This window comes from Kryptolebias marmoratus, linkage group LG17 (assembly GCF_001649575.2).
Source record: "Kryptolebias marmoratus isolate JLee-2015 linkage group LG17, ASM164957v2, whole genome shotgun sequence".
NCBI classification, from domain to species: domain Eukaryota; kingdom Metazoa; phylum Chordata; class Actinopteri; order Cyprinodontiformes; family Rivulidae; genus Kryptolebias; species Kryptolebias marmoratus.
The window spans coordinates 16777711-16790122 of record NC_051446.1 but is presented as its reverse complement, the minus strand read 5'-3'; the positions used below and the strand labels follow the sequence as shown (position 1 = coordinate 16790122).

Below are 12412 nucleotides of genomic sequence, written 5' to 3'. Positions count from 1 at the left end.
ACTGTGTCTACTGTGTGTGGTGTCTGTCTTCATGTGTAAAGGGACTGAGCCAAGTTGGCATCGGTGTTAAAATTACAGCTATAGAAACCGGACAAAAGATGAATTAGGAAGACAAGGTGCAGGAGACTGCGATGAAAGATGGAGGTAATGAAACAGAGAGAGAGAGAGAGAGAGAGAGAGAGAGAGAGAGAGGGAGAGACCCACAATACTAGTGCTTTGAAAACATAAGTTGTTTTTTTTTGCTTCCAGCAGCCATTTACAGTTTATACAGCTTTTCCATTACATGCAGCAGAATGTAGTAAGAAATAATTAATAAAATTTAGTCCTAAAGACAAAAAAACCTGATGTCGGGACCAAGAATTAGCAGCATCACACAGGATGCTCGCCTGTTATTTTAAGTTATCTTCTTCCTCCTTTTCCTGTAAAAACTTGGAGCACAAGAAGCCTGAACCCCCCACGCACCGAGGACATGCAAAAACCACCCTATTATTCACCGCCGTGGTATGATAATAGCAACACTTTTGCTGCTGCTTTTGCGCCAAAGGAGTTGGAGCTTGATGTTACGTAACCGCCGAAGAAGAAAACAAGGTTCATTTTCAAAGCGCTTTCAGTTGTAACTGGAGAAATTTTCATTTTCTGCAAAAATGCAGCCGGAGAGCTGAATGATTGGCTGAAGAAGCCGAAAACGCTGTTAAAGGTAAAAGAAGCAGAACACTAGGTAATAGCTGAAAGTAGCAAAACATCAGCTAAACACAACGAAATGTTAGCTTAATGCTAAAGGTAGCAAAAAGCTAAAAGTTGCAGCATGATTGCTAGAAGCAGAAAAGGGTAATTAAAGATAAATGTTTGAAGGAGTTGAAGAAATTTTAATGTATATCTGTGGTGAAAATAAAGTTAAATACCTTTAAAGTGTAAAAGTTACAAAAACTAAAAGTCATAGCACCCATCTCCTGAATAAACTGCAGGTTTTGATATATAAATGGCTAAAATCGCACAAAGTATGCATAAGTAATTAAATTGCAGAAAAATGTATGGAAAAACCTAAAAAAGAAACAGGAAACCAACAGTGTGAAGGCTGAATCTGAACAACTGAATCCCACAATTACACTACCATGGTTCTTGAAAGTAAAGGAGTGTATACGCAGTGTATACTTTTATGTATTACTCTATATGATGGGCTTCTGTCCACTGGTGTACATGTGTGTGCGCAGAATGGAAATGTGCTCGCCTTTTTACTGTTTCTTGCACGGCCACAACAGAGCCAAGTACTGTGTAGAGTCTTTCTTATGTTGAGGGGAGTTCATACACTCAAACCATAAAAACACACACACACACATGCATGCATGCGAATGCTGCAGTGTGGTTTCTAACTGTGCCACACTGTTTTTATGAACCCACTGCGGTCGTACAAATACAGGCAGAGTGAAGTTCAGGGATAGACGACATAATAATGAGCTTTTCGAAAACGGAGGAGTCGCCAGCGCTTCGCTTGTGAAAACACTATCGAGGTTCGTTCAAGAAAGGGTCACCAGAGAAACGCGGACAAGCTATCGAGCAACAACTGAGCATCAGCTGGTTTTGTCGCAGAACTGTTATCCAAATCGTGAAAAAGTCGAGAAAATGGGAACGTTTAAACCATAAATGCAAACACGTACACATGCACAGATTGTCCTCTATGTACGGCATCGGTGCCTGACTTTGCAGTAGTCACTTAAGGGAGTTATTCTGTGGCCTTGTGTGTTTATTGCTACAACTAATGAAGGGAGCCAAAAAACACAGGATTACATGGAGCAGAGCCTCAGTGACAGAGTGAGAATAAGGGAGGGGAGGCACTCTTGGAGAGAAAGAAGGAGAAAATCTGATCTGTAGGAGGGGAAAACGAAAAAAAAAATCGACCATTGAAAGAAGTCAGAAACAAATTGGGGGAGGGTGGTTAGAGACATTAATGAAAGAAAAGTAAAAGTTCAGGAAAGGAATGCATTAATATTTTTTATTATGTTCTTATATATTCAACAAGCCACTACTTATGTTACACATCAGAACATTTTGTCTCGGGTTCATAATAAAACGACTCAAATCCATCTGAATATAATCTCTACAAACATAAATATGTAAAATGGTTACATAATATATATATTTTTTTTGCTCGGGAGTTTTGAAGTAGACCCTCAGGCTAGCTGAGCTGATATGGTTTTGGAACTTTGCTAACTTTCCAAAAACCTTTTCACATTATTCTTTGCCATTAGACTTTATAATGTCTCCCAGGGGATGTGACTTAGATTTACCGGTAACAGGACAAAATAAATTGACAGTTTTTTTTTTTTCCCCAAAAAAACTGTAAGCATACTTGGTCGTTTACCTATAATTTGCTTGAAAACTGTTGCATGATTAGAGAAGTTTACCACAGAGCAGAGAAGTGTTTCATTAGGCTGCACTGGTTTAACAGTGAAACACACTCCTCGCTCCTGGCGTAGGGATTAAACGGTCTCCGGAGCTGAAGGACTTCATTGTTTAGCCCTGTGGACTCCACTGATTAGAGCCCTGCTGGGTCCTTTTTTTTACTCAAATTGATGTCAAGCTGTAAGTGACCAACCAAGCTGAAGAAAAGTAAACACATTTTATTCCTATTGCAGAGCTTCCCAGCAGCTTTTGGGAACAATCATTCATTCTTTCCTCTAGGGATGCTCCCTGCTTTCCTGTTTTCCCTCAGAATATCTTGTCATAGGTGGATTTATGTCCAGAAAGTTTCCAGTTCAAGTTGACGGTATTTTATGATGGGAAAGTGTATAAAAATGTCCTCTTCTGTCTGTCATGGACCCATATTTGTAAACATCTTCCACCACTTGGGAGTGTGTTAGGAGCTGTAGTTGTCACAGATATTAGGTTTGGTTATTAGAGTTTCCTCAGGGAGCCTTCGTTTTGTCTCATGAAGTATTGTGGATGCTTATTTTAGTTAAATTGCTTGAAACACTACGAACTAGGTCAAACATTTTTAACTAACCTATAAGTTTTTGTCAAGTTATTCACCTTTGTTTTAGACATGTTTTTCTTTTGTTTTCTTTGCTGTCATTCCGTTAAATAAGTTACCAAACTTTATCATCAAACAGGGAATCATCTCATTCGTTTATATGAGGTAGGTTGAGTGCTAAAGGTCACTTCAACCCAGGACAGGCCAGGAAATTAAACCCTCCATCTTTGTTTTTTTCAGAAAACACTCTCCTGCCGAGCCAAGGTGCCCAGATTGAGATCCAGGTTCACTTTATTGCAACTCAAACATGTTTAAAACATGAAAGGAAAACTATTCAAGAAGGTCTATGCCTCTCCAATTGCGTCATGTTTGCTCTTTTTTTTTATGATGCAACTAAAAAAACTTTCTGACAGACTGCAAATATCCAAGTAATTAAAGATTTAATTTAAAATAGATTCTTTTGTTGAATTGTTTACTGTCCACAACAGCTGTTCGCCTCCGAAGTTGAATGTGTTGAGTAACTTAACAAATAACATTCTTTTCTAAAACAGTCAGGTAGAACGGCTGGACTGGCAAATGAAGAAAAATAAAACAAACCGATGTCTTTCAGAGACCCTCAGACACGTCCAGCTGTCAGCATGTCTGCTGTTATAGCTTTGGTTGAAATTAAAGTAAAAATAAAATGCACTTCATAGATATTCCAACAAAACAAATGAGCCAATATTACCCTCTGTCTGCAAACATCACCATCTTTGGTGAATGACAAGCTTGTTGCTAGTTAAACAGTTCATATACAGTATCTTTAAGAGTCCAAGTACCGTAATATGTTCTGTAAACACGTCCTGCTTGTGGCAAACTATTAGCGTTTCATTAAAAGTTACTGTTTAGAGATAAAATGTCCGGGAAATATCCGGTTTAAAACCTTAACGCGGTGCCAGACAGTGGCGTAAAATGAAGTTTTATTGTCTGTTTTGCTTCTGTAAACAGTAATCAGATGGTCACAGTCACTTAAAGCCTTCATTTTTTTAATGGTTACATTTCCACGAAGTTGGACACTCTAACACACACAATAGCAGTCCCTTCATGCAAACTAAACACACTCCCTTTTTATGATTGTGTTGAATGGACCTCATACAGTACACACTATAAAAGACGAGGACTGATACCAATATAAAAGTGGCTGTAATTATAATTACAAAACAGACTGAGCCACTGCCCTTGCAGTAATTGTTTAACTCATTAAATCCCGAATACCGTATGTTTGCTGACGTTGTGTTTTACTGAATCGCATTCGTTCAGTCATTCGACTCCTGTTGCACACTGACCTCAAACAGAATTTTGGAAATAATTTTTTATCTTTGTTAGCACATATTTACAAACAGGTGTTAGGAAACGTTACTACGAAGCACCTGCTGTTCTCTCTTTGAGCTGTCAGTGAGGAATGTGGCTGAAAAATGGGTTTGATTTCATCCCTTTTCAGTGACACACAGCAGTTAGGCAACTTGCAATTGTGTCATTGTGGATAAGGTATAATTGTTGTTGGCCACCAGAAATGTTTATTGATATCTTAGATGCCTTTAGTTTTGAACAATGCATATTGTGGCAGTGGCTCAGGAGGTAGGGGTTTGTCTTGTGATCGGAGGGTTGCTGGTTCAAGCCCCCGCTCCAGCTGTCTCAGCCGTTGTGTCCTTGGGCAAGACACTTCACCCGCCTTGCCTGCTGGTGGTGGTCAGAGGGCTCAGTGGCACCGGTGTGATGGCAGCCTCACCTCTGTCAGCCCGCCCCAGGGCAGCTGTGGCTACAATGTAGCTTACCGCCATCAGTGTGTGAATGGGTGAATGATTGTAGTGTAAAGCGCTTTGGGGACCTTGGACTAGATAAAGCACTATATAAGTGCAAGCCATTACCATTATTAATGTCAGATCTTTTAGGAAAAAATCTGTTTAATAACTCTTAAATGTCAGCGGTGGTTTATTTGTTAGTGGGTGGCAGAAGTTGATCACGGTTAAACAAAACTACATTATGATTATGATTAGATATGAATAGTTTTATTTTGTGTGTTTAGAAACAATAGCTGCCTGTTTGAAGATTAAATTTCTTTTTATAAACCTAATATTGCTGAAAAGAAATCCGTTTTCAGTCATAAACTGCATGAACTAGTTGTGCCGAAAAGTTACCTTGTTATCCATTTTTAAACTCCTGCTGGGCTTCTAGTTTTATTCCTCAGGCGTTAAGACGGCATATTTGAGACTTCCCTGTGTTTATAAAGACAGCTGTTTGTTGTTTTTTGTTGGATTAGAGACAAAATGGTGAGCTGAGGATCTAATGACTCCTAATCTTAAAAGTCTTTCTCTCACGTTTCACTTTTTTTTTATCCCCGAAGAGCAAAATACAAATGATCACTCAGATTTAGTGAGAATAGATTTAAATAACAAAAGAAAGATTCTCCACTGGAAGCAAGTGAGCAGTTTCAGCTGGGTTTGATGAAAACACACCCTCTGATCCTTTTTTTTGTATGTCAAACTCATTTAGCCTCGTGTCACTTTTGCATTCTTTCTGCTTGTGTTGTCAGACTCCAAAGGAATGTGCCAAGCAGGGCAATTTCTTACCCAGCTGGGTGTTATGGCTTAGCTAGAGATTAGTGTGTGTGTGTGTGTGTGGAGACACAGTCTTTAGTCAGGTGTTTGCTTACACAGAAAACAGGATAGACGGTAAATGTCTCGCGTGCCTCTGTGAGGAGTACTGTTTTTAAAAATGTCCGAAACAATGCAACTTTTCTGCTTTAAGAGAGTCCACCGTCAGCCGTCCTGCTTTTCAACATTTACAAACACAGGAGCACGCATGGCCGCTGTTTTTTTTTTTTCTTTTCTTTTCTTTTCTTCTGAAACACATTTTATCCATTTGTTCAGGGGGAATTACAAAATTGGGTCAAAACTGCACGTGGGTGTATTCTCTGGAGCTAAAGTGTGTGTGTGTGTGTTTATTAGTTGCTGCATCAAGTCTTGAACCTGTGTGACACTTCTGGAAAATTGCCTTTGTGTGGAGCTAGGAGTGTCTGTGCAAAGAGCTAGAGGCTGGAAGTCCTATCCCCTCCTGCCCCGTTTTGGTTTTAAGACCTGACATTTCAAAAGATTTGTGCAAATAACATTCACCATTTGACTAACTTTTGAACCATTTTTGCGTCTTGTATATTGCTGAATGATGACTCTGAATGCTCTTCATGTAATTTTCTACTCAAATATGTAAAAACAAGGAAGCTGGACTTCTATACATTTAATTGACAATGTTTTGCTTCTCATCTAAGAGGCGTTTTCAGTTTAAATGTAAACTGCCCCATTCAAAGCTTTTAAAGCTCCATCTACACCGGAGCAGCGGTTTGCAAATACCACAGAGGTTTTTATTGTTCCAACCTTGGGGCAACATGTGAATAGCAATTTAGAAGCCCCAAATGGTGTCTTTTGAAACTGGGTTTTAGATTGAACAAATCTTGGTAACCTCACCTTTTGAAAAACAACATCATAGTCCCACATCCTGTCTAACCTACAACCCCAAGCGAAGCGTGACAGATGTAACAACAACAATGACAGATTACATGCTTGCATTTGTGTTGCTGATGCCAGTTGCTCAACTACACTGAAACCTTCTTTATGTTGTATTATTTAAAGGGCAGACAGGGCTGATGAGCAATAACATTAGCTTGGATAGGGAAGAACAAACAAACAAAAAAAAAACAACCCAACACTACACTAATTATTCTAAGGCCAAAAAAAATCGACAATCAAGTATACATTCAAAAATGTGGGAAATCAGATTCGTTTCGAAAGTCTGACACATGTGTTTAAAGAATTTACCCTGATGTGCTATGAGGATATTTTTAGAAAGAAATGAAAATTTGTTTTGGGAAAATAGCATTTCCGTGTGGACAAGGCCAGAGCCCCTGATCACCCTCAGGAGGGAATGGAGGGGGAGTAATTTGCATGTTATTCCAGCTAAATGGAGCGCCTCGCTGCAATCGAAAAGCTTGGAGCTTCACATTTGACATCTTTAAATAACAGGAAGGAAGTCGGATTCCCTTTTTCGTTGTCATGTCCTTGATGACTGAGAATCTTCACAAACAAAACCTGTTATAGTGACACTGCCACTTTCATTCTTTCTACCTCTCCCAGTTTCAGCCTCATGTTTTGAAGAATTTCCTCTTCATGCTCTCTTCCTTCATGGCACATGGATGTGTCACATTGTTTTACTCTGCCAGGGATGCAGTCAGTTTATTAAACATTTCACCGAAACTCTGTCATGCTTTTGCCATTTCTCTTTTTGTTTAGCGCTGTTAAAGTACATCCCGACAGTAGAAGAGGATCTCTATTAAGTAAGAGTTAAACAGCAGTGTTCTTGTAATCTAAAACCTCAGGTAGACATTTAAAAGTCCCCATTTTGCTGATATGTTGTATTTTAAAATGCATATCGTTCATAGCTATAGCATTGAAAAAGTGAGAGTTGATTTAAATTGACATGATTGTCAGCATGAAAGTCAGTCTTTGGTACCATCTAATGGAGCAGGATGTATTTATCCTCAAGATGAACTGAGATTATAACCAGTTTTTGTTTGTGAGCACAAGTGATACCTGAAATAAAGGATTTATTTTTATTGAAATACAGAAACTCTTGACACTGAAGTTAGTTCTTGACATACATGCTACGCTTTGATCTACCTTTGGTGTGTGTACAGTATGTGTTTAAGGCTCTTAAAACATGTAGCTTTTTTTAAAAATTCCTCATTATTAAATTCATTCTTATTGGACCATCAGCTGGTTTGTGCACTAAGTGTTCTGTACAAATGGGTGCTCACGCAATATTATAACGTTTTCACAATTTTCTTATTTTCCTATTTATTATTCTGATCATTTGGAATAACATTTAAAATGTTAACTTTTAAACAAGATAAAAAAGATCAAGCATTTATTCCTAAAACATGTTAATATATAGGTCATCATATTGTATGTGTATTATATTATGACCTATATAGTCATTTGCTTACACTGACAGCTCTGTTTTTAATACATTGTTTCATCAAGATCTTTAGTTACATATGTAGTTAAAAGAAAACAAGAAAAACAAAATAGTGCTTCATTTTCCTTGTGTTAATTAGATGCTATACTTTGCCAGTACTTTTACAACCTTCCACTAGAGGGCAGCAAGCTTTTTGAAATAAACTTGGATTTGATGTTGTTAAAAAAACATTTGTACAAACTCTGTTGTAGTATAACTGTGTAAAAAAGAAAGTCTTTTCTTTAGTTTAGGTTTGCACAGTCACAGAGGTTAACAACATACTGCCAAACTGCTGCATATTTTAGCCTTAATTAATCCTGATTAGAGACAATAGATGTAAATAATACACCATAACACATGAGTTTCAGCCCGTATTGTAGGCACCACAGAGCGGTGTAATTAGCTGAGTATTGATCAAAGAAATGCAAAGCGAGGACAAGCCAGCTGTTTGCTTTGTTCTGCGCTCACTTTGATGTCAAATGGGAACGCAACTGCTTAATTTTTTCCACTTCGTTTGCAAACGCCAATAAAGACATGCTGCATCCATTTTCAGCCTATGACTGTGTGAGGACGTCCTCCAATGCCTTATAAAAGTAAAAGTAAACAAGCCTTTGGTTGGAGCAAAATTAAAAAGTGACCTTTAACCAAAAAATGCAGTACTATTTTATCTTCACCTAATTTATATTGGTGTAGATGTTTAGAAAAATATACTTTTTTCTCTCCCAAGTTTAAAAACAAGTTAGTTTTAGTGGTTCTGCTTCCTCATGTGTATAATTAGCAGGGTGTGAATCCAAGTAGGTATTTTTTTTTTTTTTTTGTAGAGTGAAATAACTGCTTTTCACAAAGTTGAGCAGGAACTTAACCATTGCGTATTCCTTGTAATTTTTCAAATTTTTCTCTTGTTTGGTTTGACTTTCCACTCGGTGTCACTCACTCGTGTTCTCTGTTCTTTTAGCAAAAAACACAAAAGTTCACTAATATAGCAAGCCGCTAGTCGAGCTGATAGTAAGGGCTTGAACCCTGTTTCTGTTTAACAAAGTAAAACCACAGTTTTTCTTTCTTTTTCTTTCTTTTCTTTCTTTCTACTTGGATAGAAATGTCAGATTTGTTTTATTATAAAAAACTACTATTGTTGGCTTTTATGATCCTAATTGATGTTTATAAATAACCAAATTAGACAATATTCAGTTGTTGCTTGAACAGATCATACATTTTGAATGTGAGCAGCTCTTTAATGTTTCACATGCCCCGATGTTTAAATTTTTAAACAAAAATCATGAAAACGCTGTTTCACTAGAGTTGGCAGGATTTCAAAGTTTCACAAGAGGACATTTCATTAGGACAAACATCTTTTTTTTCTTTCAAATTAGACGGCTACCGTTGCAAGTATGTTTAAAGATAAAAGATAAATTGTGTTTTATTTTCGCTTGAGGGTATTAGTCGGAGACGCAGAGCAGCTCGTTTGAATGCTAACATTTACATCAGCGCAGACTAGATGCTTCGAAGCGCTCAGCAGCACATCCTCTCAATGTTGAACTGCTGTCTGCTGCTAAATCTACTCTTTACGCTATGCATGTGCTCTGATTGGCTAAGGCACCGCTGTCATGAACCTTTTCTAAAATGGGTTGCATTGGATTGTGTATAGTTTAATAAAAACTTGGTCAGGTATGACCCACTGGGAAAAAACTGGAAGAAACTGGATCCATAACTGCTTAGTTTAATGTCACATGAATTGCCAAGCCGGTATATAGCTAATGTTGAGCATTATTGATCTTAAAAAGCACTGCATATTGGTATTGACATTATTTTGTCATTTCTATTCTCTCCTGTGAGATTATTTCTTAACACTAATTGTTTGCAAGAAAAATTCAGATTAAATCAAATCCTTAATGTCGGCTTAGGAAGCGAGGGGGGCTTCAGTGGCAATTCTTTTCAGATTCTGTTAAATCGTTTCTAATAAAAGCCTTTATTTGAATTTTGCCTGACACTGCTTACACGTTGGAGTGGGTCCAAAGAAAGGATCGATTGGGACCTCGCAAAGCAGTGTCTCCTCCGTCTTCTGTGTTTAGAGTGTACTCCCGTTCCGCTGGGTTGTGATGAGCTTGTTGCCTCATCACCTAATATGGGGGTACCCTGTATGTTTGGGAACGATCCCTGAATCTCTGTCTTCTTGCCCTTTTTTCTTGTTTTTTCCCCCCTCAAATTTTATTCTCTACCTCTGTTTTTCCCTTCTCGGCTTGTTTGGCCACTGTGGAGATCTCTTACACTCCCTCTCTTCCTCCGGCTCTCCTGCTCTCTGTTCCACTCGAGCCTTCTCTCACTTCTGTAAGTGTACACAGTCTGAGAGCGATTGGAGCCTGGTGGTTTTTCTTCCTATCTCTCCAGTTTATCAGCCCCTTTTGCGCTACAGTAAGTAAACTGTTTACTACGAGTTCTTGCCGTGCTCGGAGAAAAACTTTTAATCGCGTCCTTCATGGCTTAAGTTTATGTTACCGTCTGTGCCGAGGAACTGCAGCAGATTAGGATGAATGTTTTATGCAAAGCTAAATTAAATAATGATGATTTTAAATTTGTGAGGTCAAGATACATTTCACTTTAATTTGAAAAAAAAAGAATGAAGCTGTTTTATATTTTAATTCTTGGCTAATGTAAAATTGTATTTGTGAGTTTGTTTCTGTAACATTAAAGTAGAAAAGTACTGGGCACCCCACCCACCCCAAAACAAACACATATTTCTGTGCATGTAGTTCCAGGACAGGATTAATTTATGCCTCGAACTTTTGAAAGTGAAAAACATTCATCAGGCTTATCTAGAGCTGTCGGACCGGAGCTGTGCTCTGTAATGTAGGAGAGTGTAGTGACTTGGAGCATGACATCATGAGAACTGTAAGAGGGGGGAGTATGGTGGTGTTGAAGAGCCCACTGAGGGCTCCGAATAATGAGTTTAAGGCTGTGTTGGCCCTCGGGATTACCCTGCTTTGTTTACTTTTTATTTTTTTCCTTCTTTTCATCCAACTCCATTATCATAATCCTCTTTGCTTTACTGCAGTTGCCCTCCCCTTGTTTTCGTTTTGTATCAGTCTTTTGTATCAACCATTTTCTGCTTTAGGTCTTTAAATGCCGAAACTTAAAGCTGAAGGTTTTATTTAAAAATGAATCGTTTCACGTAGCTTGTGGTGTAACTACCCGGCGGCAACTTACCTCAACTGGTCAGACTGCTCTTGGATGAATTGCAAAAGAAAGACTCTGTGCTGTTCAGGTTCACAATACACCAAAATACTGACGTCAAGTGTTGTGATGACAGATTGTTGAAAAAAAAGAAGTCTCCCTCATTAAACATAACTCTTCAGAACACAGTTGTATGGATGTCTTTAGTTCGTTCTCTCCCCCACCAAATTTAGAGGAAACCTGGGCTGAAGTAATAGTTTGTGGTCAGAAGCGAGGTTAGGATGCCCAACACACCTGACACTCTGCAACTGCTATGCCCTCCTTTGTCTCTTTGATGATGCAGCGGTTCACCTAACTGGTGGCCCTCCGCTTCCTCCCATGAACTGGGATAAATCCGTGGAGAGAGCGAGGCCCTGGAGAACCACTACAACAACCATTCCTTCCCCCCCAAATCTCTGTATCCATCATGAGACAAAGGATATTTAAGGAGGCTTTGTTTTACTGCAGCTTTACTGGCGTGGCTGCCTCACCTGTCCAGCCGTGCAGTGTGAACAGTGTGGCGTCTGTCTGGATGTGTATCCCTTTCTCCTACGTCTGCTCATCCTTTCTGCCCCCACCACATTGAAAACGGGAGACAGCATTTCTGTGGTTATCCACTTTTTCAATTCCATCACACTTTGCTTACCTGGAGCTATTGTCTTGGACGTTCTGCACAAACTTCCTGAAATCCCAGACTCGCTTCCATCCTGCCACTGAGCAGGTGCTAACATATGTTGGCAGTATTGAAACAGCTTGCTGAGGAGACAAAGGAGAATTTTAATAAACCTTTTTAGTTTATTAAAAAGCTGTTGGCTTCTGCGCGTGCTGTCACATGCTTTAGTAGGTTCCTTTACTTTAATACTTGAATACAGTTCTCTTTTCACTACAAACAACTTTGGCTTTATTGACATCTTCAATCTGTTGTGAAACCACACATCTGTTTACAAGACCGATGTAAACCTAAACACATTAGGCAGCTCGGTATTAGCAGTCAACACACAGCAAGTTGCACAACGCACCAAAGGAAAATACCGACACATCACAGTACAGGTGCTGGTCATAAAATTAGAATATCATGAAAAAGTAGATTGATTTCAGTAATTCCATTTAAAAAGTGAAACTTGTATATTATATTCATACATTACATACAAACTCATATATTTCAAATGTTTATTTCGTTTAATTTTGATG

At 38.6% G+C, this 12412-nt stretch overlaps 1 protein-coding gene across 8 annotated transcripts in view; it reads left to right on the top strand.

Annotated features, from left to right (window-relative positions):
- The window catches only part of plce1 (phospholipase C, epsilon 1), a 69446-nt gene that overhangs the window by 14086 nt on the left and 42948 nt on the right, over positions 1-12412 (top strand). The window lies entirely within an intron of this gene.